This window comes from Chiloscyllium punctatum, chromosome 32 (assembly GCF_047496795.1).
Source record: "Chiloscyllium punctatum isolate Juve2018m chromosome 32, sChiPun1.3, whole genome shotgun sequence".
Classification (NCBI taxonomy): Eukaryota; Metazoa; Chordata; class Chondrichthyes; order Orectolobiformes; family Hemiscylliidae; genus Chiloscyllium; species Chiloscyllium punctatum.
The window spans coordinates 62,742,652-62,748,369 of NC_092770.1; the positions used below are offsets into that span (position 1 = coordinate 62,742,652).

Below are 5,718 nucleotides of genomic sequence, written 5' to 3' on the forward strand. Positions count from 1 at the left end.
TAATGATAGTGTAATGGTGTTAGTCAGATGATCATATTGAGTTTGCTGGAAGCGAACAGAAGTGTTGCACCAGTGTGAAGAGACCTTGTGGATCATTTGAGTTGAAAACTAAGACTTCTTGCCAATGTCTTCATAAATTCTAGCAGCATTACTTTAGTCTTCCAAAGAGATGTCACCTAAGAAAACAAACCCTACCACAGCAGGTTATCTGATCATTACCTCATTGCTGTTTCTGTATCCTTGATGTGTGCTCCTTGATTGCTTCAGCTCCTTCACTTTGACTGTTAATCCACTTGAGCAGTGCATCATTGGGATGTGTTGGAGTTATGGAAGGTGTCACAGAGATGGAAGTCTTTGCTGCTGGCAGAAATCCTGGAGTCAGCCCCACTGGCCCCAAGTGAAAGGGAGGAAAGTCCATCCATGAATCCTGCTCCAACTGTGGAGGATTTGGTATCATGGCTCAAACACGTGTAAAGGCCCCAAAACCAGTTATTGAAGGGTGACTGAATCATTTGCCCAATAAGGGAGGTGACCTGATATTGAAATTTACCCACAGAGGGAGAGAGGTCAAGGGTTTGACATGGTTTTCCAATGTGGCTGAAAGTGTGGGAGACCCAACACAAAGCAGGTCGTTGCTGTAAACAAGAAAAACTGATTGCGGAGAAAGAGACTGACTGATCATTTTAAAAACAGAAGCTGACATTGGTAGCTTTTGTATTTTTGAACAACGCACCCTGCCCTGATCCCTACCCCATGTTAAAGCAGAACGTTCAATAACTGGTTCTGACATCCCTGTGACATCCAGAAAAATAACCTGCAGTGTCAGCCAGTCACCTTCTCGTAAACGTTGGTGTGTGGTTCCCAGGCTACACTGGGAAATATTGCAGGTGGCACGGTGGCTCAGTGCTTAGCCCTGCTGCCTTATCGCGTCAATGACATGGTTTCAATTCCATCGGATGACTGTCTGTGTGGAGTTTACACATTGTCCCATGTCTGCATGGGTCTCCTCTGTGTGCTCTGGTTTCCTGCCACAGTCCAAAGATGTGCAGGAGAGGTGGATTGGCCATGTTAAATTGTCCCATAGTGTTCAGGGATGTGTAGGTAACCGGATTAGCCATGGGAAATGCCTGGTTGCAGGGATCAGGTAGGGGGATGAATCTGGGTGGAAACCTGTTTATGTTAAGACACCTTGGGTCATTTGGCCTGTTTCCACATTGTAGGGATTGTATATTTCAGAAAATTCGATAAGAAGCACAGCACTGATGTTGGGCCAGTCACTCGGCCTGTAAACAGAGAAATGGTTAATGTTAATTGTGTGGGAGCCTTTAATAGGAGAAAACAGCTTGAGAGAAGAACAGAGAATTGCTTACTTGAGTGAATTATTATCACGGTATTCTGGTATTTGTACTAACCATGAGTATTTCGTTGCAGGGTTGGACCCAGACACCACCTACATCATGTCCATTGTGTGTCACTCTGCCTTAAACCAGACACTCCGCTCCAAACCACTTAATGTCACGACTCTCCCATGTACGTATTTAAAAATGTTATCATCAGTCTAACGTTCTCTCTCTCTCTCTCTCTCTCTCATCTCAACGTCTCTCTCTCTCCCCTCTCTCTCCTCTCTCTCTCTCTCTCATCCCACCGTCTCTCTCTCCCCTCTCTCTCTCTCTCTGTCTTTCCCCCCTCTCTCTCTCTCTCTCCCCTCTTTCTCTCACCATCTCTCACTCCCTCACCCTCTTTCTTTCTCTCTCTCAGAATTAAATGTTTTCCTCAATCTGACTGAGGCTCTGTTTTATTGGCAGCATCGAGATACCTCAGCAACATACAGGCTTCCCATATAACCTCATCAACTGCCGTGATTGGCTGGGATTTACATCCAACAGACACTGCCCTGGTTGGCTCCTACTCCATTAGCTATCGTCCTTATGGTATTGACAGACCTAAGAAGACTATAATTGCTTTCCCTCCGAATACCAGTGTGATCCTCACAGGTAGGGACATTGTGAATATGGAATAAAATGTGAGATTGAGACCCACAGATCTTTAGACTTGACAATCTCAAATCTGCTTGTATTTTCTGCTGAGCTTGGGACAGAAATGCAGGCGATGAACAATTTTGGAGAATAAATGAATGGAAAGCAGGGCGGCATAGAAGAAGGATGCTCAATACATAAAAGATCAAACTCTAAAGAGATTTATAACCATGAAGATTTTAGTGCGCCATTGAGAACATTGGCTTGGGAAGAGTGTGGTTCAACAAAAAGACAAAAGTGGGGCTGGAACAGTTACCTCAAGATCTGCAGCAAGATCAGCTGCTTGGACACATCTGGTGATAGGTTTGAGGGTGATGCCCCCATTACAATTTTAAACAGCATCCCCATTTCAATCAGTGCCTGTCTGATGTCCTATAAGGTGCTAGCTTTGAAAACATCAGAGTTATCACTGTAAAGGAGAACCTGTTCAGCTCTTTATGACCACGTTGGCATTCTTCAAACATGTCAGATTGTGAAATCAGAATTGCGTTAAATCTGGAATTAAATTAATGACAACCATGCAACCACTATGAAAGTCACAAACACCCATTTGGTTCACTCATGTCCTTCAGAAAAGGATATGTCTTATCTTTACCCAATCTGACCTTCAAATGACTCCAAACACAAAGCAAGCTAGTTGACTCTTAACTTCCCTCTGAAATGCCTTCGTAAGCTACGCAGTTCAAAGGTGATAAGGGATGGGCAATAAATACCTGCCCACCAGCAATGCCGACAATTCACGAACAACTAGGCCTAAAGACCAACGGATCCAGCCATTCACCCTGGCCATCTTCCTTCTGTTTCTCTTATAATAGACAATTGAATCTGTTTCCACCACACAGTTAGTTTTGTACATGCCAGAACCTAAACACATACTGTGTAAATGAGCAAGTGTTTACTCTTGTTGCCTTTGCTTCTTTTGCCATTTATGTTCTGCTGGTCTCCATTTTAAAATGGAATCCATGTCACTCATGAACCTCATTACCTGCCTTGAACAGATCTCAGTGAATCAACTCCCTACATCGTAACAGTTTCTGTCAGAACATTCTCTGGAGAAGAGGACACTAGTTTGGCATTGCATTTTAAAACCAAAGGTTGTAAGTATTTCAAACATGTTTAATTATGAATTGGTTTGAAATTGAAAGAATTGTTCGAATAACTGACATTGAAAATTCCCTGGAAAAATCAACCCATTTCTGTACTCTAGTATACATTATGAGGAAAATACAATCTCAGAGTTTGATTCACCCTGTCACCTTCCTTATGTGCAGAACTAGATTTATCCTTTGCAAAAATCAGCAGGGCTATTAAAATGGTGAAATTATAGCTTTCTGACGTGAACCTTGTTGGGACTTGTTCAATCCATGAAAGAGAGAAACAATATACATGAGCAACAATCAGTTTTTTTGAGTTTGTTATGAGGCAACGGAGAGTGAAGACCAGAGTAAACCTGTTGATGTCATGTGACAAGGCATCACAGTCTTGCTGGAAAATGGGAGCCCATGGATTAAAAAGGATGGTGATAGGATGGATACAAAGTTGAATGACAGGGGACAGAGAGTAGAGATGAACAATTGTTTGTTGGATCACAGAAAGGTATATAGTGGGGATCTTGGGGATCAGGACTATTTCATTTCCCTGAAACAAACAAAGGATCTATAATAGAATGGACAGTGAATAATTTCCAAACTTGCAGCAGACCTGAACTTTGGGATCATGAGGATAGATTTCAAGTCAATAGACAGCTGATGCAATGTGTCAACCAATGTTGCTGACACCTTATTGGAGAGGTATGTGAAGTGATTGATTTTGCGAAAAAGAATGAGAATAATTAATATGAATTAAATGATACGCTAAAAGGGGTGCAGGAACAAGTTCTTGAATGTGGTGGTCAAGTTGCTAATTTGGTTAAAACGTCTTATGAGATCCTGGGCCTTCTATGTGAAGGCATGGAGTACAAAAGGAAGGCAGATATAATGACCCTTTTACACACACTGGTTTGCAGCAATTGCAGAATTGTCTGCAATTCTGGAGAGTGCATATTTACAAGGCAGAGTTCAGAAGGATACATGGGAATTATTCAGATGATGAAAGACATCAGTTAAAAGGATCAGTTGAAGAAGCCAAGCCTGTTCTCCATGGGGACAAGAGAAAATTCAGAGGAGATTGGATGGAGATGTTGACAATCATGAGAAAAAAATATTTTTATTCAGGAAGTGATCATGATCTGAAAAGCTTTCCCTGAAAGTGTGCAGCAGATTCATTTGTGCCCTCCAAATGGTATATGGATAAACGTCAGAACAAAGCGTTATTGCAGGGCTACAGAGAACAGACAAGAGGAATGAGACAAGCATTAATACTAACGTAATCTTATTGGGAACTGGGACAGGCTAAGTGCACCGATCCCTGAATTGTAACCATTCTGAGATTTTAAATTAGCCCTGAGACAACTGAGTGTTCCATAGATCTCAGTCTGAAAGAGTGAAAACTGCATGGTATATTTAAAATCCACAAGGTTTTGGTTTTCTTCTGTAATTACCTATATCCCGCGCTCGATATTCATGCACTTTATGAAATATAGTTTTGATATCTGAGTCCCACAACTGCAAGTGGCACAATGCAGCTACACTGTGTTCACCTCATATGTTTTCTGCTTTCAGTGATTAACATGTGTCTGAACAATCCGTGTGGAGCCAATGCCGTCTGTACCCAGCAGGATGGAAGCTTCAGATGCTCCTGTGGGACTGGCTATACCTGGAATGGATCTGTCTGTACAGGTGTGTGATGGGGATCAGTGAACACAGTGGGGAATGAACTGAACACACTGCTTCCATAGCAGTCTGGAGACTGTGTTACATCCCGAAGGGGGGAGCGGGGGTGTGGGGGGGGCGGGGGTGGGGTTCATTGATCAAGTTGTGGAATTTACTTTGCTTTTGATGGAAAGTTTTACCTGAATAGTGACTGTCCTTACCTTCAAACATCAAGAATTGCTGATGTCATCAGATGCGTTTTGCTACGGAATATCCCGATTAGGAGAGTATGACAGAATTTTGAAAATACAATTGGGGGGTGAGTGGAGGGGTCACTCTTTATCTCTGTAATGGCCTCTAAATGCCTCCTCCATTTCTCAAGCCTAATCTCTTCCTGACATCAGTGACTGACCCCTCCCTGTGGTACAAACGCCCCGTAACCAATTTTTCATCCATCACCACAGGGATGGCTGTCCTCAATCAGGCCTAATTCTGTCCTCACTCTGTGTTTACACACAAGGACCTCCCACTTTGATTCATTGGACACCAATCAGGAGTCGGCATCATCAATGATTTCCCATCAGCATCCATCAGAGCTGCCAGCCCTTCTAACACCCAGTCACTCTCCGCACGGATCTCAGTATCGAGTGAGAATGGGAACTGGGGGCAATCTGACCTGGACATTTAATGGTTTATTACCCGAGGTGTTTACCCAGTAAATGAACAGAGGGATCAGTTCATCACTTATAAGGATCATGTGGTTGAAGTCTATGTCTGTGTCTTGATAGAAAGTTTCAGATTCACAAAGCTGTGATCCTCCAATGAACTCCTCCTTTCTAAACCCTCAGATGTGAATGAATGTGAAAGTGGAAGCCACGACTGTCACAGCTCGGCCTCCTGTTTCAATAGCCCCGGCTCTTTCCAATGTGTGT

At 42.9% G+C, this 5,718-nt stretch overlaps 1 long non-coding RNA gene across 1 annotated transcript; it reads left to right on the forward strand.

Moving 5' to 3' along the window:
- Nucleotides 1–1,887: 1,887 nt before the first annotated feature.
- LOC140457806 (uncharacterized) lies at nucleotides 1,888–4,791 on the forward strand. The gene is made up of 3 exons (XR_011953366.1): nucleotides 1,888–1,994; nucleotides 3,035–3,133; nucleotides 4,697–4,791. It is a non-coding gene; the product is annotated as an uncharacterized lncRNA (long non-coding RNA).
- The last annotated feature ends 927 nt before the right edge of the window (nucleotides 4,792–5,718 follow it).